Source organism: Caretta caretta, chromosome 4 (genome assembly GCF_965140235.1).
Source record: "Caretta caretta isolate rCarCar2 chromosome 4, rCarCar1.hap1, whole genome shotgun sequence".
In the NCBI taxonomy this organism is placed as follows: Eukaryota; Metazoa; Chordata; order Testudines; family Cheloniidae; genus Caretta; species Caretta caretta.
This window is the reverse complement of record NC_134209.1, coordinates 98,905,395-98,932,766: the sequence shown is the minus strand read 5'-3', so window position 1 is coordinate 98,932,766 and position 27,372 is coordinate 98,905,395. Positions and strand designations below refer to the sequence as shown.

The window sequence follows — 27,372 nt, the reverse complement described above, 5'->3', positions numbered from 1 at the left end:
GGGGCATCGGTACCTGTGCAGTTATTTAAATTTAACTGCTGTTAGGTACCCTGAGGCTGAGGTTTTGAACACACTTTAAACAAATAAATACATACACAATCCCAAAATAGTCTTCTTGAAATTGCAGATTATGACTTTTGTGCCAGTGTAACCCACTGATCAGTATGCACTGTGTTCTCATTCTGTGCCCAATCCACATAGGATATGAATCTATTACATCTTTCAGCTAGGGAGCCTGGCTTTTTAGCTCAAGCTATGAAGGTTCGTGCTTTTTAGCTCCACAGGTACCAGGTTCAGTCCCTGGTGTCTGCCAAAATAGCAGCTGTTGCACCAGCAAGATTTCCAATTTTGGTAGAGCTAGGTGGATTTGGAATTCATAGATTATAAAGACAGAAGAGACCATTTACTAATTTAGACTGACCTCCTGTTTAATGTAGGCCATAGGACTACCCTGAATTAATTCCTGTTTGAACTAGTGTATATCTCTTAGAAAAAGATCCAATCTTGAGCTTGGGTGAAACAGGATGAAATGGGACCCAAAAGAAAGATCAAGTGTACATCTCAAGTCTGAAATGATAATTTTGTCTTGTAGTTTGATCAGTTTTTTGGGTCCTAGTCAACACTCCTGGTCACACTAGATTAAGTTTCACTTCAGTCATCTGACCAGGATATTTTAGCACTATCAGACTGCTTAGAGCCTGGCAACAGAGCATAGTGACAGGTTGTTCTCAGATTCCAGTTAGAAATCTCCAGTGTACCTTTTTTGTGACAATTACAAGCCAAAAGTATTCCAGGAAACATAAACATGGACCTAGAACATTAATAATAATTAATAAATAATCCTCTCTACTTCCACACTTCGCCAGATTCTCCCTCTCACAAACGTGCAGGGCAAACCATCACTGACTACGTTACCATTTATTGGCATGGTTTCCCCTTTGCAGATTGGAATCTCCTCTCTCACTAAAGGGGAGTGGAGGGCACCTACTGGTAAGGGAACTTATGAGAGGGAGCCTGCTCAGATGGAGCCAGAGCGCAGAAAGGAGTGTGGATCCATCTGAATCCACTTTGTGAGTCTTGAAGGTGACCTGCAATTTTTGTACATTGGGCTTGTGCCATTTTTGCAATATTTTGCTTCTTTATGATTGTCAGGGTTCCCTCCCCACTCTGAACTCTAGGGTACAGATGTGGGGACCTGCATGAAAGACCCCCTAATCTTATTTCTACCAGTTTAGGTTAAAACTTCCCCCAAGGCACAAATCTCTATTTGTCCTTGGACTGAGGTATGCTGCCACCACCAAGTGATTTAGACAAAGAATCAGGGAAAGGACCACTTGGAGTTCCTATTCCCACAAAATATCCCCCCAAGCCTACACCCCCTTTCCTGGGGAGGCTTGAAAAATAAAGATGGTGAGCACAAACCAGACCCTTGGGTTTATAGGACACTAAATACCCAATCAGATGCTTAAAAAACAGAACTTTATAATAAAGAAAAAAAAAGTAAAAGCATCTCTGTAAAATCAGGATGGAAGGTAATTTTACAGGACAATCAGATTCAAAACACAGAGGATTTCCCTTGAGGCAAAACTTAAGTTACAAAAACCAGGGATAAACCTCCCTCTAGCACAGGGAAAATTCACAAGCTAAAACAAAAGATAAACTAACACATTTCCTTGCTTTACTTACAATTTTTGTAATCTAGATGCTTAATTCAAGTAGGGCTTTGGGAGATTCCTTGCTGACCTGGAGAGAATCAACAAAGAGAACAAAGCAACCCCCCCCACCCCCCACAGATTTGAAAGTATCTTCTCCCCTTTTTGGTCCTTTTGGTCAGGTGCCAACCAGGTTACCTGAGCTTCTTAACCCTTTACAGGTAAGGAGGGATTTTATGATACCCTTAGCTGTATGTTTATGACAATGATGAGTAAAGTCTGGGAGGATTTTTTAAATATAATGTTTTGTTTTATGCTTATTTTTATCCAAGAATGATCAAGAACATCAATTCTGATCTTCCCTGGTTTGCTTGACAGATCTCCTGTATGTCCCAGCTGTTAGCTCTCACACCTTAATTGAAGGGGGAGGGATGCTGAACTTTAACAAAGGCTCCTTTCTCTAACATGTCAATTATATATTAATGTTAAATAGGTGTCAACAAAAACAAAGATTTGAAAGCATTCTGACTGAAAATCCACTCTCAGTTTCTCAGCTTTAATTCTTTTGACTTGCAAGGTGCCAAGATTTCATTCATTCTCCAGCCATCATAGGGTCTTATAGGCTAGGTGGGACTTGTAATTTTGTTGTAAAAAGCAAGCAGTCTCCCCTCCCTTTCACACTTCCGTTTTAACTCTCCTTTGGCTGGTCACCTTTAAGGAATCTCAGTAGCAGATGTATATTTGTGGTTTTGCTTTTCCTTGCTGGTGTGACATACAGTGTTTGGTTTAAGCCTCTAGACCAGAGGTGGGCAAACTACGGCCTACGAGCCACATCCAGCCCGTGGGACCATCCTGCCCGGCCCCGAGCTCCTGGCTGGGGAGCTAGTCCCTGGCCCCTCCCCCACAGCCTCAGCACACTGCGCCTCCAGCGCTCTGGTCTGCCACTCCTGTTGGGCAACGCGGGTGGTGCGGCTGGCTCCAGCATGGTAAGGGGGCGGGAAGCAGGGGGTCCTGGGGGCCAGTCAGGGGACAGGGGGCAGTTGGATGGGGTGGAGGTTCTGGGGGTGGTGGTCAGGGAACAGGGGGAGCTGGATAGGCCTGGGAGTCCCGGGAGGCCTGTTAGGGGTTGAGGGGGTGGATAGGAGTCAGGGGAAGGGAGCGGGGGGGGGGGGGTTGGATAGGGGGTGGAATCCTCAGAGGTGGTTGGGAGGGGGCGGTCGGGGACAAGGAGCAGGAGGGGTTGGATGGGTCAGGGGTTTTGAGGGGGGCAGTCAGGGGCTGGGAAGTGGGAGGGGGCGGATAGGGGGTGCAGGGCAGTCTGTTCGGGGAGACGCAGCATTCCCTACCTGGCCCTCGATATAGTTTTGCAACACCGATGTGGCACTCAGGCCAAAAAGTTTGCCCACCCCTGCTCTAGACTGTCCGACTCCTAGCGTGTCTCTCTGGTTGTTTTACAAGCTGTTCCAAGCAGTCATAGCTACAGTTTATCTAGTCTCTATACTTGGGCATGCAATAACAGTCTATTACCCCGCCACTCTATTAGCAAATAATTTAAAAGGATAAAAACAATGGGCCAAATTTACCCCTGGTGTAATTCCAACGATTTCAGTGGCATTACAAGAGGAAGTATTTGGTCCCATTTCATTCACACTGGGTGAAATCCTGGCCCTCTTGAAGTGAATGGGAGCTTTGGCCTGGTCTACACTACATGGTTAGGTCAACATAAGCTGCCTTCCCTCAACCTACCTGAGGATGTATCTTCAATTAAATTTGGCTCCCTCAGACATAAGTGCCTCTTTTCGCTGATTGAATAACACTTCCCTGACTGGCAGAGAATCATGGTTGATGTAATTAGGTTGACGCAGTGTCAGTGTATACACTGCATTGCTTACATCGACTGTTACTGGCTTTTAGGAGCCATCTCACAATGCCCCACACTGACAATACAATTGATACAATTGTGCACCACTGACACAAGGAGCCAAGTGAGCATACACACTATTAATTTAATAACTGCAGTGGCTGTATGCCAATGTAAGTTAGGTCGACATAATTTTGTAGTGTAGACATGGCCTAAATAATTGATTTCAAAGGGTCCAGGATTTCATCCAGTGACTCCACCACCCTGAGAGGCGGTAGCTATGTCGACTGGAGCAGCCTGGGGGTTAAATCGGTATAACTGTGTTGCTCAGAGGTGTGGATTTTCCACACCCCTGAGCAATGTAGTTATACTGACATAAGCTCCTTGTGTAGACCAAGCCTAAAGCACAGAGACTTTGAAAGAATGAGAATGAAAGAGAAAAGGAGTTACTCACAGTAAAGATTTAGAAATGAAAATCTCTATCTTGCACCCAAATATTGCATGGTAATGTAGCATGTAGAGATGGGAATCTCCCTGTCACCACGAATCTACTAATTCTGTATGCTCAATAAGAAGGTTGATATTGTGAATGCTAAAGTTTTGAAACAACCTTCTTTTGAATCAACCTTCTTTAGAATCAGTGCCCTGGTCAGTCCCTAAAGTGGTGACAGGCAGAGAAATTGATGTGCCGAAATTCCATGGTAGAAGTGACATTTTAGCAAACCAATCTTTGATCATCAACAGAGCTTAGCAGCAAGTTCCTCTGCAGATGGGATTAGTCCCCTGACTAGTCAAATTGTAATTTATGTATCCACTTGCAAGGATACTGTCTTAAAAGGAGCCAACATACTAGTGTTATCTCAAAAGGTAGGGCCTATGTGAACCCAGGTGCAATAGAAAAACTGTTGATCACCGAGAAGGAGGGGAGGAAAGTCTTTGGGAATAAAGGAGGTTGTAAATCTTATCGTATTAAGAATGGAATGAGGGGAGAATTTTCTTAAATTGATTTTTTTAGCTGAAGTCAGTAATTGGCAATAACATCATTGGTTTGTTAAAGGGTATAAAAAGTTACGAATTTGAGGGTTCTTTGTCAGACCCTACCTGATCATCCTGGAATATGCCAGAATTAGATGGTTTTCCCTCTGGCTGGCCTATGTGTAAGTATACTGATCACATGCTTATGAATACTTTGTTACTGTGTTGGGAGTAGTGTCTGCTTATTTTTAGACTCTTAGGAATATTTAGAGCAATTGTATAAAATTACATTTGTCCTTTGGATTTCATAAAGGAATTTATGGTTAAATTAACGACTGGTGGTCTCCCATAGTATATAAATATGAAAAATATCTAATATTTTAATAATTCCAACACCACATTAGATTGTATGCTCATTTATACACCACCTCAGACAAAAGCATTCATAAAGGAGCTCACTCCTTGTTGGCAATGATGGTGAAATAACCCAGTCAAGTCATCCTGGGAGACTTCAACACACACATTGACAAGGTCGCAGATGCAAAAGCCCCCAAACTCATTTCCTCACTTGCCTCCTTACGACTTTCCCAGGTCATCTCTGGTTCAACCCACACAACTGGTTACACCCTGGACATGATCTTTGGCCTAGACGTCAAGGTAGGAGACTTTACAACCCAGCCACTATCTTGGACAGACCATCACCTCTTTAAGACAGTGGTCAGAGACCTTCCAGCAGCCAGGCAACAAAAAGATCAGTGATGCTGATTTGTACAGGAAGACTCATGGACTCCAACAGATTCCAAAGCCTGATAAAGAACAATAGCACCCCACCCACAGGATGGGGAGTGTCATAAATATAAAGGGAAGGGTAAACAACTTTACAATCCCTCCTAGCCAGAGGAAAAATCCTTTCACCTGTAAAGGGTTAAGAAGCTAGGATAACCTCGCTGACACCTGACCAAAATGACCAACGAGGAGACAAGATACTTTCAAAAGCTGGGAGGAGGGAGAAAAACAAAAGGTCTGTGTCTGTCTGTGTGATGCTTTTGCCGGGGACAGAACAGGAATGGAATCTTAAAACTTAGTAAGTAATCTAGCTAGATATGCGTTAGATTATGATTTCTTTAAATGGCTGAGAAATTAAGCTGTGCTGAATAGAATGGATATTCCTGTCTGTGTGTCTTTTTGTAACTTAAGGTTTTGCCTAGAGGGATTCTCTATGTTTTGAATCTAATTACCCTGTAAGGTAGTTACCATCCTGATTTTACAGAGGTGATTCTTTTTTACTTTTTACTTCTATTAAAATCCTTCTTTTCAGAAACGGAATGCTTTTTCATTGTTCTTAAGATCCAAGAGTTTGGGTCTGTGGTCACCTATGCAAATTGGTGAGGATTTTTACCAAACCTTCCCCAGGAAATGGGGTGCAAGGGTTGGGAGGATTTTGGGGGGAAAGACGTTTCCAAACAATGCTTTCCTAATAAATAAACCCAGATAAACGTTTGGTGGTGGCAGTGGAAGTCCAAGGGCAAAGGGTAAAATAGTTTGTACCTTGGGGAAGTTTTAACCTAAGCTGGTAAAAGTAAGCTTAGGAGGTTTTCATGCAGGTCCCCACATCTGTACCCTAGAGTTCAGACTGGGGAAGGAACCTTGACAAGGAGTCAAACACTTGGTGAATTATTACCATTGACCGTGGCCATTGACACACTGGCTCCCAAACAGCCCTTTCTTCTCCATTACCCACACAGAGCTTCTTAGTTTTGACACCATGTGCCAGATGAAGAAAGAGGGGCAGAAACTCAAGCACCAACGGCTGTAAATAAAGGCTGATTCAAACAAGATGAAACATAACAGGTTCCTCAGAGCTTAGGCCTAGGCTGTATTGCAGGCCAAGAGAACCTTCCTATCAGCCTTCACTGAGCCTGGAAAATCCCACCCCAAGGAGCTATCAGGGTGGTAAACCACTTCATCAAGCCTGAATGCCCACAGTCTGCATCAGAGCAGAGCACCAAGTGTTGCAAAGAACTATTATTCTGCTTCACTGTAAAGATCATGCACATTTGAGAAGCCTTCTCAAACAGCATAGATCTGCTCTACCTATATCCCCAACAACAGCCCACCAGCATTCCTAGAGTTCAGTACATTAACTCATCAAGAAGTTCTAAATAACCTAAAGGAGGCACAGTATGGAATATGGGTGACCATTTATAATATTAATATGAATATTTTAAAATTGGATGATGCTAGATATGCTGTGTAAGGTGTCAGTAAAAATGTTATGATCTTGTTTATATATTTGTATCACCTTTGTATTGTGAGTTATAGATATGTATGGTAAATCTGTATTTCCAATCTTGTATTTCTGGGTGACACCCCCAGACAGAATGGTATCAGCAGGAAGCCAGCTTAATGGCCCATCAAGGGACATCAGCTGTACAATAAACCCATTGAAAAAGCCAGGGACTACACCTGATGAGTCAGCAAGCCATGTAGGAACATGCCTATGGACAAAGAACTCTAAGGCTTTTCTATGTGCTGTGAAGCTTGTGTTTGGTACACAGGAAGTACAAGCCTCATGGCAAAAGAATATAAAAGGCAGCTGCATCATCTCCATTTTGTCTTCAGTCCTACTTCCTACCTCTGGAGTGACTTTTCTACAAACTGAAACTCTCTGAACAAAGGATGGAATGACCCATCCAAGCTATAGATGTGTTTCAAGCCAGCAAACTCACCAATAGTGATAAGAACCTGATATATGGACTCTGAAACCTCTGTATCTATCTGAATGCTTTATCATTTAACAACTCTCTTCTTCTTTTATAATAAACCTTTAGTTTTAGGCACTAAATGATTGGCTGGCAACATGGTATTTTGGGTAAGATCCAAACTAATATTGACCTGGCAATGTGGCTGGCCCTTTGGGGTCAGAAGAACATTATGTGTAGTGAACATAGGTACAGTACAGTGAGAAGTTATTTGAAACTATGTGCTTACTGGGAGCCAGAGAACTGGAATGCAATAAAGGGGGCTGTGTGATTTATTTTTCTTTGTTTCTTGATAACCAGTGTGGGGGTGGGGAGGATCAGGAGCACAGTTGGTGACTGGTTGGTGAGTCTAACTTCAGTGTTAACAACCAGTCTTTGGGAGAATCTGCTCTCCTTTTTGCAGCCTGCCCTGATCTTAGCATTTTCAGTGAGGGCTGCCCCAGACACTCTGGGTCACGGGCTCAGCCCAAGATTTGTGACTCTGATGCGTGCCTTTCCTGGCTTGTGAAAGGGAGTCACTGAACAACTGGTGTCACTACTAAATGAAATAGCCAACGCCTGATTCAGAGAAGGAATCTTCTCTTCCTCCTTCAAATATGTAATACTGAAGAAACCCACCCAGGATATTTCAGTTCAAGCCAACTATTGGCCAGTGTCCAGTCTCCCATTCCTGAGCAAGTGCAGAGAAGCTAGCAAAAGGCCAACTACCAGCTCATCTCACTGAAGCTAACATTCTAGACCTGGCACAATGTGGATTCAGACCAGGACATGGAATCGAAAATGCCTTGGTGGTACTGACAGATGAGCTCCTCCTGTCAATAGTTAGAGGACAGACATCCATTCTCATCCTCCTGGACCTCTCTGCTGTGTTCAACATTCCTAACCATGAGATTTTTGTTGTCTCACCTGAGAAAGGTAGCAAGGGTCCAGGATAATGCACTAAAATGGTTTGAGTTCTTCCTGGAGGGAAACTGCACCTCCACCATTAGAGACCTCAGTTCTGGAATTCCACAAAGATCAGATCTCTCTCCAGTCCTTTTAATCATCTAATGCAATCATTTGGTGAACTGGTTAGACAACATGGACTAAGTGCCAATAATATGTGGATGATGTCTTTCTATTAAAACTATAATCAGATCTTAAGAAAAGTTAAATTATGAATATCTATAGTTTTGAAATTCTGCCACATAATCCTGTGTCAGGTTTGATATTTCTAAATGAATTCAGCTGCAGAATCTGTTTGCTTTCATCATTAGTGAACAGATCAACATTAGGGCCAAATTCTGCTTTAAAATATACCCATGGGGCTTTCACTGATTTCAATGGGAGTTGTATGTGCACATCTGGGAGCAGAATTTGACACATCTAAGTACTGTATTAAAGATATTTTGAAAGTATTATGAGGGCATTATTTGTTTTCAGCTGAAAACTAGTACATGCATGTGTGTATTCACGTAAAGTACTGAGAGTAATCATCTGAAGAATCTCGCCAGTTTGCAGTGCTCTTCAATAAAGAAAATAAAATCTGACCAGTCAGTGCTTGTGGCATTATTAACACAACAGGATTATGATGTAAGGTTATAACTAGAGCTAGTCAAACTTTGGAATTTCTGTCCTGTGGGAAATTCCAAGATTTTGAAATTTGGTTTCATCCTGAATTGGGATGAAAAGTAGAAATCTCAGAATTTCTTGTGAAATGAAGTATTCTGAAAATACTTCATTTCACTTTATTGAAATGTTTTGTTCAGATGAGGTCAAAGCATTTCATTCTGACTTTATCATTTCAACTTTTAAACTATATTATGAAAGTATAATATATTACGCAGAAAACATATTATGTTAACATAATTTCAGATTTTATTATATTAAGTAAAAACAAAACATTTCAACCATATTGAAATTAAATTTTTGACAAAATCAATATGTTCCTGTGATACATTTTGATGTTGTCAAATCCAGGTTTTTAGATGGAAAACTATTCTGCTGGAAAATTTGCAACCAGCTCTAGTTATAACTATATGGTATGACTAATTCTTTTGATAAAAGTCTCAACATTTTAACCAGCACCTGTAAAGCAACTCATCACAATTGAGGAAGTGGAAACCAGTTCATATAAAGTAAAAACCATATCTTTTCTCAACGTTCAAACTGGACCCACCTAGACATTTTCCAAGGTGTAGGGACGTTTGGTAAATTGTGTTGGTTTGTTTCCTTTATTTTTTTGCATGACTCTTCACTTCCTGATTTTGGTTGTGACCAAATGTTGAAATACCAAAATCATGCAAGCGATACTTTCCTTTCTGTGTTTCCTATTCAGTAAAAGTTTTCAAAAAGGCCAAAAAGATTTACAGAAGAAAATGGTTTGGGTAAACTTCAGTTCCTTCTCTGAAGTAAGGCTAAATTTTTCAAACTAGGGTGCTTACAGTTAGGCATCTAAATCCATATTTAGGTACCTAAATAAAAGTGGGCTGATTTTCATAGGTAATCAACACCTGCAGCTTCTGTTAGCCTCTTTAGGAGTTGCAGTTTCTCAGCACCTCTGAAAACCAGGCCACTTTTATATAGGTGCCCAAATATGGATTTAGATGCCTAACTTTAAGCACCCATGTTCAAAAGACGTGGCCCAAACCTATAGTCTCTTTAATCACTAATAACCCCACACTCATTTGTTTTCCATTTGCCAACTCAAGGCTCTAAAATGTTGGTTAATAACAGTGTTATGATTCTGCAGTCTTCACAACATAACCCTACATTAATGATTTTGGGCTAAATCTTTAGTAAATGGGCATTGCTCCACTGACTTCAATGAAGCCCTGGCCATTCACATCAGCTGAAGAGCTCGCCATTTGTTTTGCAAAATGTTGGCGCTTTAAAAAGCTTGTCATAGTGATGGGACATACCAAAGAATCTATTAACATGCACAGTAAAGCCTCTGCAGGTTATATTCCACTCAGTCTGTTTCTGGGAGCAGTACAATGGGAAAGAACACTTCAAAGTGAGAGATTAACATAGTAAGTTACCTGAGAATTCACTTTGAGATGCAGCACTGTTTAGAAGAGGATAAAAAAGTATTTGTGTTATATCTCACTATTCTGAAATATACCAAGTTCTTATCTTATTCTAGAATATGTTGGCTCTACTAATGGCCTGCTGGATGACCTTGGCCAAGTTATTTCCCCTCTTTGCCTCTGTTTCCCCTCTGTTAAATGGGGATAATGATACAGATTCCTTTGTAAAGTCCTTTGCGATCTAGGGGTGAAGAGAGCAATATATTATTATTTGGTAGGATGAATGGAAAAATTTCTGCAGAGGTAAAAGGAACATAAGCCAGCTAAGCAAGCTTTTCTAATTAGACTACATGCTGTCTCCCTTCTCTCTCCCAGGCATAGAAGGCCCCAAATACAGCAGAACTGCTGTAGTTCCATTGCAAGCATGGAGAGTAGCCACAGAGAATTTGTGCAGGGTGACTGAACCACCTCTGCTCTGCATTACATCTCTTTACCTGTGGAGAGGTGTGATGGCAGGGTAGGAAGAAGAAGTGACCAACGGATTCACAATAAACATGGATCCAGAGACTTAAACTCACAGTTTTGAGAGGCCCTGCTGCTACAGCCTATGAATTATATTGTTGGTAGAAAAGTGGCTGCACAACTTCTCTGTGTGAAGGCACCAGCTTGCAAGGGAGTATTACTTTATCCTCAAACTCTCTTAGGTTCCATGTGCATAGCTGGTTTACTTGGAGTTTGCATGAGAAAGAGGAATTGTCTCATGATTTGTTCATATTGCAAGACAAGAAATGGCAAAGCCTATTACAGGAAAGCAGAGTTTATTCAGCTGGGCTGTATGTGCAACACACTTAATTGTATCTGTCATACACAGTTCGTGACAATTGAAAGGCAGCCTTCATGGGGCCAGTGTATTAACTTTGCTGAAGTCAGAGGAATTACACAAGCAGTGATGAATAATGGACCATTCTGTCTGTTGGGTTTGTTTTGTAATTAGAAATATTAAATTTAATATCCACGTTTGATTGTGGTTGCTCTGTATTTATTGAATTGTTAACAAAGTTGCTGAACAAGTCTGTTTGGCATATGAAATAAACTCAAGGGAATATAAAGAAACTAGATCTGAAAAGGAGCAATGAGTTGAGATAATAATGTTAGCTCCAAAGTGTAGTGGGAAGGCTGTATTCTTTATCCTGGAGACACTGGCCCAGATCAGAGTCTTGACCACATGTGAGGAGCACACGGTACAATTTACAGTGCAAAAATGAAATTTGTATTTCCCCAGTTCTGGGCTTGCTATTTATCTGGCTGTTTAGGTACTTATATGGCCCCCATCAGCATGTTATCTGAGAACTTCAAAATAGTTAATGAGTTTATCCTTACAACAGCCCTCTGAGATAGGGATGGTGAACTGATGGACAGAGATATTAGAGGTCTGATCCAGCTCCTATTGAAATCTAGAGGAATCTTTCCACTGGCTTCAGTGGGAGCTTGATCAGGGACTAAGGGCCAGATTTTTAAAGGTATTTAGATACCTTTAGTTGCTTAGTAGGATTTTCAAAAGCACCTAGGCACCTAAATATCTTTAAAAATGTGGCCCTAATTTCACACAATAAGTCTGTGGAGGAGCCAGATATTCTGAGTGCACCCTGATTTTCTGAGTCATGGATCAGTAGTTTAACTAGAAGACTCTCCTTTTTCCATGGCTCTGTATTAGGCTATTCCCCTACCATAAATTAGGACAGTCTGATATCTGTTCTAAATTAGACTGATTCCTAATGGCCTCAAGTTTCTCTAATGGCAGGCAGGAATCACTGGAGCTTAGGGAAGCCCTGATCCATGTCATCTAGACTGGCCACAGAGAGGGAGAGTAAAATAGGAGCTATTATCCTTGTTCTATGCCACCAGAGGATCCCCCAATGTATGGGTGATCCTTCTATGGCTGCCTTTAGGGCCTCTTTGTAAACTGATGTTATGGGGTTGTTTTTACATTACAAAGACTACACAAATTATCCATTTTACTGTGTGGCATGTAAATATTACCATACTGGCAGATGGCATAAATGTGATCTAATTTAAAAATTAAAAATAATGAAGATTCAAAAGTTAAAGGATGTATTCTGTTTACTGTTAAAGGCTCTTAGGTATCCTAATGAAGACAAACTCAGTCATTGTTTCAATGTAAGACAACAGGCAGTTAACTAAAACATGATTAGCTGTAGCTTTATAATGGAAAAACTTTTGAACTGTGAATAACCCTTTCAGCATTTTAATTTGTGATGGAAATCATGTGAGAGGGACAGAACAGTTGAATGTACTAGTCTACATCTTAATAGTTATTTGGTTTTGAAGTTGGAATTAAGTAATAATCCATTATTTTATTTAACTCCGTTATAGAAAATGCTATTAGAGATTATGATAGGTGCACAATATTTACCACTAAATAAAGAAATATTTTTTAAAGAAACTGAATTTTTAATTAACCTCCTTCCATAAATGAAAAATCAAAACATATGCAAATTTACCTTGTCTAAACATAGTTTGGCTATATAGATATCTTAAATTTAGGCATTATGTTGTCAATGTGTAAGCAGTGTCAGGATGAGCTCCACCCTGACATCTGGTGGTGAGGTGTGGCAAATTGTGGAAAAGAACTTCAGGGGCCGATCTCATTTGCATAGGCACACCCACCCCGCCTAGAATGAGACCATAGCTGCCCAAATGGTCACTTTGGCTGCTGTGGGATCCCCAGTGTCTCTGTTATTGGGGCAGGAAGAATAAATTGTTATTACCCTGATTATGGGAACTGTGCTTGGAACTGTATGTGGCCTTTTGTTATGATGGAGGGATTCACCATCAACTAAGTAGCACTCGCTAGGCAAGGGTCATGGGTTCCAAAACTGTGTGAATGGAGAGAGGCTGGGGACAAGTATTAATACTTGGTGGCATGGGCCCCTTGGTGAGGGCCTTACATGCTAATTGCACTTCCTCCTCTCTCCACTGTGGAATATCAGAGCTAATTTTGATTTCATTAGAAGTCTAGTTATAGGCTGCTGAGCTCACTTTGGGCTGACAGTGCACCAGCACTGGGGCTCCCCTACTACAAGCTGAATTCACCTAAGAGCTGAAATCACTGAGTGTTGTGTTAAGTAGTGGGGGAGCCTGAAGATATATTGTGGAGCAGTTTGCGGGACGGCTGGTGAAGCAGTTCGACGCGGAGCAGTGTGTGGATGGCAGGAGCGGCTTGTGGGCCGTGGAGCTGAGCGAAGGAGTTCGTGGGGCGGCTGGCGGAGCGGAGTGCAGCTGAGCGAAGGAGTTTGTGGGGCGGCTGGCGGAGCGGAGTGCCGCTATGGAGCTATGGGGCGGTCAGCTTCAGATCACGTAAGGTGCCTCTTACCCCCGTCCCATTTCCACCCAGGTTGGGAGGTAAAGCTCCGCAGATAAACTTTCGAACTCTGGGGCTGCCCTGACCAGGGTCAGAGACTTTTGGGGCATTGGACTTTTGGGACTTTGGGTGATTTGGGGTTGCTGGACTCAAGAACCAAAGGGAAAAGGGCATGCCCCAATTTGCCTGGGGTGGGTTCTTTTTTTGCTCATGGGTTGTGTTATGAATCCTGTTGGTGGTGTTTCCCCAACATAATGCCACATTGTTTCTCTCTGTTATTAAAAGGCTTTTGCTACACTCAGACCATGTGCTTGCGAGAGGGGAAGTATTGCCTCTTGGAGGTGCCCAGCGGGGGTGGTATATATTTGTCCCAGGTCACTGGGTGGGGGCTCGAGCCGGTTTGCATTGTGTTATTGGAATGGAACCCCTAGATATTGAACCCGGCCCTTGTTGCTGCCAACTCTGATGGGCAGAAGGGTTACATTTTTGGGGGCTCGTCCGGGATCGCCTGGGTCAGTACCCCTCGCAAGCACCTGTTGAGTGATCCACTACATTGGGAAACAATTTATATTTTTTTGTTTGTGCTTATATTTTGAGGAAATTACTGTTTGAATAATGGCTAATATGTCAGGTTTGTTGAGCCCTGGCTCAGCAGCTTCTAGCTCAGAGGCTGCAGCCTCGGCTGATGATTGGACAAAAGCTCTGGGGCAAATATTGGAAAAGGTTGTGCTGCCCCATGCTGAGTCAGACTCTTGTCGTAAGTTAAGATTATTTGCTGGGGAGGAGGAATTTGAACCCTGGTTAGAGCATACCACTGAAATGCTGCAAGAGTGGGCCGTACCAGATGCAGAAAAGCGAAGATGCCTTATAGAGAGCCTTGGCGGCCCAGCATTAGATGTGATTCGCACCCTGAAGCTCATTGACCCTGGGGTCAGTGTGAAGGACTGCCTAGAGGCCCTTGAACACAACTTTGGGAGCGTAGAGGGCCCTGAAGACAGCTACTGTAAGTTCCTTAATTCCCGACAACAAAAGGGCGAGAAGGCTTCAGCCTACATACAGAGACTGGAGAGACTGCTTCAGAGAGCTGTCATGAGGGGAGCAGTGACTGCTGAGCAGATGGATCAGACCAGACTGGCTCAAATTGTAAGAGGAACTCAGTATCAGAACCCGATTCTACTTCATCTCCAGCTAAGAGAACGACGGGAACATCCCCCAAGTTACTCCCAGCTGATAAAAGAGGTCCGAGAGGAGGAAGAAAGGCAGGCTGCCAGTGAGTTTTGGGAAGCCCAAACATCGGATCCAGCCAGCGCAACACCACTGCAAACGGCCAGTGTACTGATGGTGAGCACCAGAGAGGAACTTGCCCAACAAATGCAGGTCCTGACGGAACGGATAGCTGAGCTGCAAAGTACCGTTGACCGAGTTAAGACTTCCAGGAATAAGAAGCCTCAAACTGTGGCGATTGAGAAGCCCGCACTTAGAGCCACCATCCCCCCCAGGCGAAGGGGGAAAGGTCAATTCTTCTGCTACCGATGTGGTCAGGATGGACACAGTGCTGCCAAGTGCCGTAATGAAGAAAACCCCTCCTTAGTGTATGGAAAGCTGAGGATCAGTTGGGAGAGATCCGGTAGCTGCCAAAGGGTCTGGGGACGGGGACCCCCCAGGTCTGCAGGATTTGAAGATTCCCCCAGAAAAGACTGTCCAGCTGGGATCCCTGCAGGACTGATAGGGCCTCGAGCAGAGGTCAAGGTGAGGATCGAAGGGGTGGAGTGTAAAGCAGTGCTTGACACTGGATCTCAAGTGACTATTATATTTCAGTCATTCTACCAACAGATGCTTAGGCACCTGCCTATACAGCCACTGACTGGCCTTGGCCTGTGTGGCCTCAGCATGGATGAATACCCCTACCAAGGGTATGTCATAGTGCACCTGGAATTCCCAGAGGAGGTTGCTGGGGTAAGAGAAGAGGTAGACACAGCTGCCTTAATATGCCCTGACCCTAAAGGGACTTCTGATGTGTCTGTGCTGATAGGGACCAACTCCAGTCTCTTCAAGGTACTGGCGGATTACTGCAGAAGGCGGGCTGGGGACCAGTACCTGAATACCCTGATGATCCATACGCTTTGTGCTGAAGCCTATAGGAAAATTGAGAGCGCTAAAAGGGACACATCTGAGCTACCACTTGGGGCACTGAAGTACGCGGGCACAACCCCCTTAGTAGTGCCTGCAAGGACGGAGCAAGAAGTGCTTGTCATGAGTACCTGTCTGAAAGGCAGTAAAGGGACGTTAGCAATGATAGAGCAGCCGATGGGAGGAGAGCTCCCTGAAGGAGTGCTGGTCCCCAGTGGAGTCATAACCCTACCTGCTGACACCCAGGAAAGGGTGACTATACTGATTGCTAATGAAACGAGTCGTGATATTTTTGTGAAGCAAGGACAAAAGATAGCAGACCTCTTTGAGCCTGAGTCGATTGTAAAACCCCAGTGTGAAACTCAAGTTCCGACAATAGACCCAGCAAAGTTTGACTTTGGAGATTCACCAGTGTCCGAGGACTGGAAAGATCGCCTGAGGAAGAAACTTTGTGAAAGATCCAAGGTGTTCTCACTGCATGAGTGGGATGTGGGATGTGCAAAAGGAGTAGAGCACAATATCAGACTACATGACTCTCGACCTTTCAGGGAGAGATCTAGGAAGATTGCTCTCTCTGAGATGGAAGATGTGCGACATCATCTTCAGGAGCTGGCTGCGAATGGCATCATTACAGAGTCCCGCAGCCCATACGCCTCACCCATTGTGGTAGTCCGCAAAAAGAATGGGAAAATCCGGATGTGTATTGACTACCGCACCCTAAACAGCCGTACTGTGGTCGACCAGTACACTATGCCTCGAGTGCAAGACGCCTTAGACTGTTTGCTGGGAAGCCAGTGGTTCTCTGTGTTGGATCTTCGAAGTGGATACTACCAGATCCCTCTGGGAGAAGAAGATAAGGAGAAGACAGCCTTCATCTGCCCATTAGGGTTTTATCAGTTCGAACGCATGCCCCAAGGGATTTCTGGAGCACCTGCCACCTTTCAACGTCTCATGGAGAAAGTTGTGGGAGACATGAATTTACTGCAAGTGTTAGTTTATTTGGATGACCTGATTGTGTTTGGAAGAACCTTAGAGGAGCATGAAGAAAGACTTCTTAAAGTGCTTGATAGGTTGGAGGATTATGGTCTGAAGCTTTCAATTGACAAATGCCAGTTCTGCAGAACCTCAGTGAAGTATGTGGGTCACATTGTGTCCCAAGAAGGTGTGAGTACTGATCCTGATAAAATAGAAGCACTCACTACATGGCCACGTCCAAGTAACTACAGAGAACTCAAGACCTTCCTTGGATTTAGTGGCTACTACCGCAGATTTGTGAAAAACTATGCTACGATTGTAAAGCCTCTGAATGATCTTACCAGGGGACATCAGTCCAGCAAGAACAAATCTAAGTCCAAGAATAAGGGGAGGTCCCCAAAGCCTCCTGTGCAGAGACACAATGGCCCCTTTGCACCATTTGGGCCACGGTGGGATGAGAGATGTGAAAGGGCTTTTCGAGAAATCATTACTTGCCTAACTCATGCTCCAGTCCTAGTTTTTGCTGACCCAAGCAAACCATTTATCCTGCATACTGATGCCAGTTTGGAGGGTCTGGGAGCAGTCCTGTACCAGGAAGTGGAAGGCAAATGTAAACCTGTAGCCTTTGCCAGCCGAGGATTGTCTGATAGTGAAACTCGCTATCCCACCCACAAGCTGGAATTTTTGGCCTTGAAATGGGCCATCACTGAGAAATTTCGAGACTACTTGTATGGTGCTCAGTTCCAGGTGTGGACAGACAACAATCCACTGACTTATGTGTTAACAAGTGCTAAGCTGGATTCTACAGGGCAGAGATGGGTGGCCGCCTTGGCTAGCTATGAGTTCAGCATTCAGTACCGATCAGGGAGAAGCAATGTAGATGCAGATGCATTGTCCAGGCGTCCGCAGGCTCCAGAAGTTGCTGTGATACCCACAGATGGAGTGAGAGCTATTTGCAGTGTGAGTCGCCGAGAGCCAGAGGCCCGTGAGGGCTTTCAGGGATGTGTTGCAGAAGCTTTGGGCCTGCCCCCTGAATGCATGCCTTCTGCTTCGGTGAACTATATTGCATTAGACCAATCTCCTTTGCCCATGCTCAATGCGGCTGACTGGCAAGAAGCCCAGCGGCAAGATATTGACATTCGTGATACACTACTTGCCAAAAGGGAGGGGCGAAGCCCAGCTGCGGTTGTCCCACCTAACCCGGAGGGTAAACTACTATTGAGAGAATGGACCAAACTAAAACTGATTCAGGGAGTGCTACACCGAATGACCACTGACCCTTTACAAAAACAACGAGCACAACTAGTACTGCCAAAAAAGTACAGAGCCCTGGCCATGAGGGCCCTTCATGATGACTTTGGGCATTTAGGGATGGAGAGGACCCTGGAACTTATTCGTAGTAGGTTCTATTGGCCCCGAATGGCTGAAGATGTTCGCAGGAAATGTGAGACTTGCGCTCGATGTGTTCAAAGGAAAACTCTGCCCACGAGGGCTGCATATCTCAAGAACATCACCAGCAACAAACCTTTGGAGTTGGTATGCATTGATTTCTTGTCTGTAGAGGTAGACAAGAGGAATGTTGGAAACATTCTAGTAGTGACTGACCATTTTACACGGTATGCACAAGCATATCCCACACGTAATCAGAGGGCCACCACCGTTGCTCGAGTATTGTGGGACAAATATTTCTCAGTCTATGGATTCCCGGCTCGGATACACTCTGATCAGGGGCGGGATTTTGAGAGTCACCTTCTGAAGGAGGTGCTGAAGATAGCAGGAATTAAAAAGTCTAGGACAACGCCTTATCACCCCCAAGGTGATCCTCAGCCAGAGAGGTTCAATCGAACCCTATTAGATATGTTGGGAACTTTGCGACCAGAGCAGAAGGCAACCTGGAGCCAGCATGTCGCATTTCTGGTGCATGCCTACAATGCCACAAAGAACGATGCTACGGGAGTCACCCCATATCTCTTGATGTTTGGGCGAGAACCAAGATTACCCATAGACTTGTGCTTTGGTGTATCAGAGGATGGAGATAGCTATGAAACTCATCAGCAATATGTATCCCGACTAAGAGAAAAGCTGCGGGATGCTTATCGCTTAGCTACCGCTGCGGCTCGGAAGAACGCAGACCGCAACAAACATCGATATGATGCTAGAGTGCGTTCGCAGGAGCTCCAGCCGGGGGACAGAGTCCTGCTGCGAAATTTGGGTATTGCTGGCAAACACAAGATAGCTGACAGATGGAAGGCAATACCTTACCTGGTGATGGAAAAGCTGGGAGATCTGCCGGTCTACAAGATCAAACCTGAAGACGGTCCAGGGCAAATAAAGACGGTGCATAGAAACCTTTTGCTCCCTGTGGGGGAATTGGTAAGCACCCCTTGTGAGATGGGCCACGGCAGGGCCGCCGGGCAGAACAGAGGTGCTAGACCAAAGCCGCCATCCAACACAGACAGTGGGCCCCCTGCAGCTAACTTATCCCTATTCTGCACATCTGAGAGTGAGTCTGAGGAGGAAGACACAACCCTGGTGTATCCTGGGATGGAGACAAGATTTCAGTCTCGATCAGCTGAACCAAACGAGAGTTTTCCCTCTTCCGCCCTAAACCCAATGGCGGAACTATTTAGGCCCCTTTCTGATACCCCGGTGCTGCTGATGAGACCCCCCTGTGATGACACACACAGGTTATTGGACAATGGGGACGGACAGGTAGAGGATGTCCTGGGCACCTTGGACCCTCCAGCGTTAGAACTAGGAGTGCAGGGGCCTACGCCAGTAGCCGAGGGACCCTCCAGGGAAGCCTCTCCATCCGTCACTCAAGATGGATGTTCCCCCTACCTCGACAACAGAGATTCTCAATAGACGAGACAGGGTGATAAGACCAGTGAAACGGTTAACTTATGATGCACCTGGGGTGACTAGTGAGGAGCCAATACATTTAGCACACAGGCTTGTGGAAGCTAAAGTGGGCTTCCTGAGGCCCTTTGGAGGAAACCAATGAGTTGGTATAAAGGGAGTGTGATTTGTCGGGACGACAAAGTCTCGGCTGGGGGGAGGATGTAAGCAGTGTCAGGATGAGCTCCACCCTGACATCTGGTGGTGAGGTGTGGCAAATTGTGGAAAAGAACTTCAGGGGCCGATCTCATTTGCATAGGCACACCCACCCCGCCTAGAATGAGACCATAGCTGCCCAAATGGTCACTTTGGCTGCTGTGGGATCCCCAGTGTCTCTGTTATTGGGGCAGGAAGAATAAATTGTTATTACCCTGATTATGGGAACTGTGCTTGGAACTGTATGTGGCCTTTTGTTATGATGGAGGGATTCACCATCAACTAAGTAGCACTCGCTAGGCAAGGGTCATGGGTTCCAAAACTGTGTGAATGGAGAGAGGCTGGGGACAAGTATTAATACTTGGTGGCATGGGCCCCTTGGTGAGGGCCTTACATGCTAATTGCACTTCCTCCTCTCTCCACTGTGGAATATCAGAGCTAATTTTGATTTCATTAGAAGTCTAGTTATAGGCTGCTGAGCTCACTTTGGGCTGACAGTGCACCAGCACTGGGGCTCCCCTACTACAAGCTGAATTCACCTAAGAGCTGAAATCACTGAGTGTTGTGTTAAGTAGTGGGGGAGCCTGAAGATATATTGTGGAGCAGTTTGCGGGACGGCTGGTGAAGCAGTTCGACGCGGAGCAGTGTGTGGATGGCAGGAGCGGCTTGTGGGCCGTGGAGCTGAGCGAAGGAGTTCGTGGGGCGGCTGGCGGAGCAGAGCGCAGCTGAGTGAAGGAGTTCGTGGGGCGGCTGGCGGAGCGGAGTGCAGCTGAGCGAAGGAGTTTGTGGGGCGGCTGGCGGAGCGGAGTGCCGCTATGGAGCTATGGGGCGGTCAGCTTCAGATCACGTAAGGTGCCTCTTACCCCCGTCCCATTTCCACCCAGGTTGGGAGGTAAAGCTCCGCAGATAAACTTTCGAACTCTGGGGCTGCCCTGACCAGGGTCAGAGACTTTTGGGGCATTGGACTTTTGGGACTTTGGGTGATTTGGGGTTGCTGGACTCAAGAACCAAAGGGAAAAGGGCATGCCCCAATTTGCCTGGGGTGGGTTCTTTTTTTGCTCATGGGTTGTGTTATGAATCCTGTTGGTGGTGTTTCCCCAACATAATGCCACATTGTTTCTCTCTGTTATTAAAAGGCTTTTGCTACACTCAGACCATGTGCTTGCGAGAGGGGAAGTATTGCCTCTTGGAGGCGCCCAGCGGGGGTGGTATATATTTGTCCCAGGTCACTGGGTGGGGGCTCGAGCCGGTTTGCATTGTGTTATTGGAATGGAACCCCTAGATATTGAACCCGGCCCTTGTTGCTGCCAACTCTGATGGGCAGAAGGGTTACATATGTATAATGCATTTGTCGGCCCAGATAGATACAGTTGGCCTGATTTTCCTCTCATTGGTTTTATACTTATGTAACTCTAATGGGGCTGATTTTGGTCTCTCTTAATATTATAAGACCGGAGTAACTTTAGTGAAGTCAGTGGAGTTAAACCAGTTTGAGATCAGACTTGGGCCTACTAGCTTCAATGGGGTTACTTTTGATTTACACTGATATAGGTTAGAGGAGAATCACGCTCTCTATATACAAAACCAATCACCTGCCAGGGTCAAAGATCAGACCTTCAGAATGTCTGATCTCCTCTGAATCCATGTATTTTAAGGCTACCGGGAACTATGTGCGGTATCCAGGATAGAAAATACCCTTGAGAATTTTGAGATGTTTGAACATTTGAAATTTTTGATTAAATTGGAGGCAGTGTGCAATTTGGTTATTTACAATGACACCGGGCCTTGAAATTAACCAGAGCAGAAAAGAAGAGTCTGTAGAGCATTTCAAATGATCTCAGATGCCTGTGAGCTAAAGTTTTTTTGTTTTGTTTTTTGTTTTGTTTTTTAAATAAAGAAGCTCTTCCCTTGGTAACTCTTCAGAAATTACCATCTAAAAGACATTCTTATTCAACCAAGTCACAGCTCTTTTAAATGTAATAATTCTGCAAGTACAGTAACTTTATTTCCAGGTACAGTGATAGTTGTGATATGCACCTTATAAATACATAAGATAGTTTCCCCTGTCCGTCCCCTATTACTCCTCATCTAGTGACTCATTTACCCCAAATATTTATATCTACATTTCAAATTGTCGTCTTGAGATTAGAGAATTGAAAATAAAGTTTAAAAAAATCCATGGAAGAAATGCCCTCTAACTATCCCAGCAGGCTCTTGCGCAGCTGCTTAACACAGATTTTCACAGAGGATACTCTTTCACTCAATACCTCACTCAATGCATTTGGATCCAGATCCTGCAAAAATGTATGCACCAAAGTAACTTTACATACAATATTTGTCCCATTGGATGGTGACTCAACCCAGTGTGACTGGGCCCCTTTGATGAGACTATTCAAGTGCATAAGTGTTTGGAGGATTAAGGCCATAACATTGACCTATTTTTCTCTCTTTAAGGTCAGAAAGTTTAATCTTCTCTTTTAATTGGTGTTATGTTCAAGTAATGAGGGGGCAAAACAGACTCTGAAAGTGTGATTCTGCTCCCTACTGAAAGTTTTCAAATTCAAGAGGCACCAGGGCAGTAAAACAATAATTATGTTTTTGTTTTGCCTTTGGGAAAAAATTAAAGTATTTTATGTTTACCATTTCCTTTCTATTGCTCTAGGCAGCCTTGTTTCCATGATGTGGGGGCTGGATCCTGCTTGCCAGGAAGTGGGGACTGACAGCTCCAAATGGGATAGTTAGCAGGAATAGTTAGCAGGAATCTGCCATCTGCTGTCCCTTCTCTTAACTGAGGGATTCAGATGCTTAGCTTGATCACTGATCTCATTTTGACAGGTTTCAGAGTAACAGCCGTGTTAGTCTGTATTCGCAAAAAGAAAAGGAGTACTTGTGGCACCTTAGAGACTAACCAATTTATTTGAGCATGAGCGAGCTGTAGCTCACGAAAGCTCATGCTCAAATAAATTGGTTAGTCTCTAAGGTGCCACAAGTACTCCTTTTCTTTTTGATCTCATTTTGTGATCTACCTCACGTTAACTGCCAGGTTTCCTTGTGGCTGGTAGCAATGTGTCTGGTAAGAGTTACAGTGAGCTATGATCTATATTCTTATGAGATCGTCCCTGAATTCTATTATTTCTGTGTAACTGTGATTTTTAGGTACATCCTGGAAGATGTCTGGAACCTGACATGTGGATATCATCATAAATCTTCTGGGGTTAACTTTTCAAAAGGCTGTGTCGGTCATAAACATGTGAAACTGGGAATTTTGGGTGAAATTATATATATTATATGGTGCAATTTCAACATAACTTCAACGGGGATGTAGGTCTGTGGTAAGTCCCTTAGGGTTGATAACTGTACTACCACTTATGTCGGCAAAACTTATGTTGCTCAGAGGTGTGAAAAAAAAACCCCTCTGAGTGACATAAATTTAGCTGGCATAAGTGGTCGTGTGCACAGCAGTATGTCAGTGAGAGAGCTTCTCTCGCCAACATAGCTACTGCCACTTGTTGAGGTGGCTTTATTATGTTGACAGGAGAGCTCTCTCCAGTCAGCACAGAGTGGCTACATGGGCGATCTTACACTGGCTCAGCTGCGTTGGAAAAAGGTGTGCCGCTGTAAGCTTGCTAGTGTAGACCTGGCCTAAGTCTTACCAGGAAATGAACAGGAAAGGTATTAATTGGGCAGTACATCCACTTTGGATGATGAATGTGGTCCAGCACATACTGGAATGGTGGATCTGAGATAGCATTTCTTTTCTTCTGCTAGAAATGCTATTTCAATGATTTTGGCAGTTGTTGTGGAGGAGGGATTTTGTCTGGGCTAACTAATGTGTGTAAAGTAATTTATAGTTCTGCTACAGTTATGCCAGTCAATTTCCCCATGTAGACAGGAATCTGTGGTCCATAAGGAAATATGGGAATGACAGTATAAAAACTGAGTGAAAAGGGATTAAGTTGAAATATAAAGGAAGGGTGTTGATTGGGGTAAAAAGAAAGATTGTTTATTATAATTACTAAGTTTTCATTATACATATCAGTTCCTTTTAAAAATAACGTAAGAGTTGGGGGAAGCACAGTTGGAATAGGTGGGGAGGTTGGGCATGGGAGAGTGCTAAAACCTTCTTCTAATGGAACTACTGGTCCAGCCACTGAAACAGATATTTTAGGAAGGTATGCAGAATATGGAGATTCTCCTACCGTCTGTTGCCCTGGGTGGTATTTTGGAGACAGGAGAGGATGCTAGGTACCAGGAACAATTAAATAGGTTATGAGTTCTGGCTGCTGTTGGCTGGAGGTTGGGCAAAAACACAGTGGTTGGTCATCTGTGATTCCCCTCCCCTTTTTCTTTTATGGGAAAAAAAATCTCAGTGACAAGTCATCCAACCAATCAGTAGACCTTTTCCAGGCTAGCTTCACAAAGGAGAGAACTACAGATATCCCTTTAAATGAGAGCTTAGGTCCTTTGCCCAGAAAATGGATCCACTGGTTTCAGTGGCCGATGCATTTATCTGAAATTCTGTTGGCTATTATAAAATCAACAATCAATTTACAATGATTGGCAATCTCTGCTTAATGAAGGCCCAAGACACCTACTTCATCGTGACTACCTTTATTATGATTCTCTTTCACTCTCCTGAGCACCAACTTCACCAGTAAAACTGTGGGGGGGAAAAATAAAGGAGCTAACATAGCTTTTTAAAAGGTTATTCTTGGTTTGCATGCAGTAACATTAATTAAAAAAATTGCTTTATGGCTTTTCTAATTTTCTAATACAGTTCTTATACTCCAATTATTTTAGATTTAAATGAACTGCACACAATAGCTTTTTATTTTTGTAAAGTAATATCAGGCCAGTCAGAGCCAGACAACATAATTCGCATGCCTGATACTAAACTACTGTAACACTGGGGAGGATGACTCAGATATATTGTTTAAACAATTTTCCATTATAATTCGATTAATAATTTCTGGCATAAAATGAGGAGCATAATTAATGGTTCATATTTGATTAAAAGCATTTTATTAACTTAAACCTTTGAGATAATTTGACAGAAATTATAAAATGAAGCTAAAGAAAGAAACTATAATTATTGTATAGTAATTATAAACAATTACATTTGTAGCTAGCTGGAATCTTATGGACTGGTGAAAGACAGACAATTCAGAGTTGGAGCTAATGCTCTGCCTTACCTCATCCTATTGAAGTGGAACAGTATGAAATGTGACTGGAACGTAAACATGCCAACTGGTGCGTCGTATAAAAGTACAGAAGATTCTGGAGGTAGGGACTGTCATTTGCTATATTCATAGATTAATAGATTTTTAAGGCCAGAAGGGTCCAGTAGATCATCTAGTCTGACCTCCTGTATAACAAGGCCATAGGACTTCCCTGAATTAATTCCTGTTTGAACTAGGGTGTATCTTTTAGAATAGAAAATCCAATCTTGATTTAACATTTTTGAGTAATGGAGAATCCACCACAACCCTTAATAAGTTGTTTCAATGGTTAATGACTGTCACATTTTTATTTGTGCCCTATTTGCAGTCTGAAATTTGTTTCTCTTCAGCTCCCAGTCATGGGATCTCATTATTTTTGTCTGTTAGATTGCAGAGCCTTCTATTATTAAATTTCTATTCCCCATGTAGGTACTTAAAGACCCTTAACTTTTTTGTTGATAAGTGAAGTAAATGGACATCCTTGAGTTTCTCCCTATAAGGCTTGTTTTGTAATCTTTTAATCATTCTTGTGGCTCTTCTCTCAACCCTCTCCAATTTTTCAGCAGCCTTCTTGAATTTTGGACACCAGAAATAGACATAATTTATAAATGTCTTACTTTAGTAGGTTTCAGAGTGGTAGCCATATTAGTCTGTATATGCAAAAGCAACAAGGAGTACTTGTGGCACCTTAGAGACTAACAAATATATCTGGGCATAAGCTTTTGTGGGCTAAAACCCACTTCATCAGATGCATGGAGTGGAAAATACAGTAAGCAGGTATATATATATACACAGTACATGAAAAGATGGGAATTGCCTTACCAAGTGGGAAGGTCAGTGCTAACAATTAAAGTGGAAGTAATTTCCATACTAATTTCCCCCTACCGTTACTCACACCTTCTTGTCAACTGTTTGAAATGGGCCACCCTGATTACATTGGCCTCATTAGCACTACAAAAGTGATTTTTCCTCCCCTTGTATTCTACTGTTGAGAATAGCCCATTTCCACTTTGTTAGCACTAACCCCCCCCTCACTTGGTAAGGCAACTCCCATCTTTTCATGTACTGTGTATATATACCTGCCTACTGTATTTTCCACTCCATGCATCTGATGAAGTGGGTTTTAGCCCATGAAAGCTTATGCCCAAATAAATGTTGTTAGTTTCTAAGGTGCCACAAGTACTGCTCATTGTTTTTACTTTAGAAGCTGCTTCTTAACATCCTCCTGAGTTACTGCTGGAATGGAAAGTATTTATCATCAATATATGAATACATCAGCTGGCTTTTTCCATAACAGAAATACTTGAGGACTTCTAAATTTCCTTCATTATTATTGACAATTCTACCATCTCCATCTAGTAATAGGCCAATACTATTATTAGGATTCCTTTTGTTCCAAATATTCTTAAACATTTCCTCTTATTGGCTTTAACTCTGCTGGTCATTGATTTCTCTTTGTGTCCTTTTGCCTCCCTTATCAATATTTTACAATTCCTATCATCTAATTTATATTCATTGATAACAACTTCTGTTTTTTCTCATATGTTTTTTTTATCTATATGTCTAGTGTCTCATTCAATGAGGCTGTGACCTGCTTGAGCCCTCTAGACACTACCATAATATAAATTATAATATTAAAATTAATCAGCAAGCATAAATCATCTAGCTAGTTTAATCTATGCATAGTCAGTCTTTAATACAAGTACAGTAGATCACCAAAACTTATCATAATCTTTGGATGCAAACATTTGAAACTGGACAGTAATGAAGTTCTAATAGATTATTATTTTGGATCCATATTAATTTTAATTGATAAAAGCCAACTTTTGTATAGCAGCACCATGGGAAGGTGGTATCGCTTCATTCTTCAGCGTAGATGTTAATTTATACAGTCATAACATGGAGATACTTTTTGCTCTTGAATTTAAATAGACATTGCGCAGAAATTAACTTAGAAAGTCCATAAAAACTCAGGGCACATTCCTCAGCTGTGCAGATTCCTCTAAGCCACCTTTATGCCTCCCCAGATCCTGATGCTGATTACAGGGCCAAGTGAGCCCCTTGCACAAATTACGGCAGCCACAATGCTGCTCTAATCTATGCCAGCTAGAACAGTTCTTGAGGGATATTCTGCCAACAAGGGAGCTGCGAGTCAGGATTGAACAACTTGGGCTGACCCTGAGGACTAGCCAGGCCAGCCTCCAAGGTGATTAATGACCTGAACTGGGTTGCGATAAGGCTACCTGATTGGCCGGCTGCCTGATTGGCTGAATGCAGCCAGATGGCCTGCTTTTAAGTTCAGCTGCAGTGGTGGATTACTGGCTGTTCAATATATCTGCCTTCAGCTATGATTG

General features: G+C 43.3%; 1 long non-coding RNA gene across 2 annotated transcripts in view; it reads left to right on the top strand.

Moving 5' to 3' along the window:
- Positions 1-25,246, top strand: part of LOC142071918 (uncharacterized) — a 63,544-nt gene extending 38,298 nt beyond the window's left edge. Inside the window, exon 4 of one of the 2 annotated variants that reach the window (XR_012668157.1) lies at positions 24,925-25,246. This is a non-coding gene — a long non-coding RNA (uncharacterized LOC142071918). Of the gene's footprint in view, positions 1-5,079; positions 8,734-24,924 lie in introns of those variants that run through there. The other variant, XR_012668158.1, reaches the window with a different exon arrangement.
- The last annotated feature ends 2,126 nt before the right edge of the window (positions 25,247-27,372 follow it).